This window comes from Eurytemora carolleeae, unplaced genomic scaffold, assembly GCF_000591075.1.
Source record: "Eurytemora carolleeae unplaced genomic scaffold, Eaff_2.0 scaffold259, whole genome shotgun sequence".
NCBI lineage: Eukaryota > Metazoa > Arthropoda > Copepoda > Calanoida > Temoridae > Eurytemora > Eurytemora carolleeae.
The window spans coordinates 182,975-183,434 of NW_019396517.1; positions in this window are offsets into that span (position 1 = coordinate 182,975).

A 460-nucleotide genomic window follows, 5' to 3' on the forward strand; every position below is an offset into this window, starting at 1 on the left:
TAGATCATCTAGTCCTGTTTGTATACTGCCGATCTATAGATCATCTAGTCCTGTTTGTATACTGCCGATCTATAGATCATCTAGTCCTGTTTGTATACTGCCGATCTAGATCATCTAGTCCTGTTTGTGTATTGCCGATCTATAGATCATCTAGTCCTGTTTGTAAACTGCCGATCTATAGATCATCTAGTCATGTTTGTATATTGCCGATCTATAGATCATCTAGTCCTGTTTGTATACTGCCGATCTAGATCATCTAGTCCTGTTTGTATACTGCCAATCTAGATCATCTAGTCCTGTTTGTATACTGCCGATCTAGATCATCTAGTTCTGTTTGTATACTGCCGATCTATATCATCTTGTCCTGTTTGTATACTGCCGATCTATAGATCATCTAGTCCTGTTTGTATACTGCCGATCTAGATCATCTAGTCCTGTTTGTATACTGCCGATCTATAGA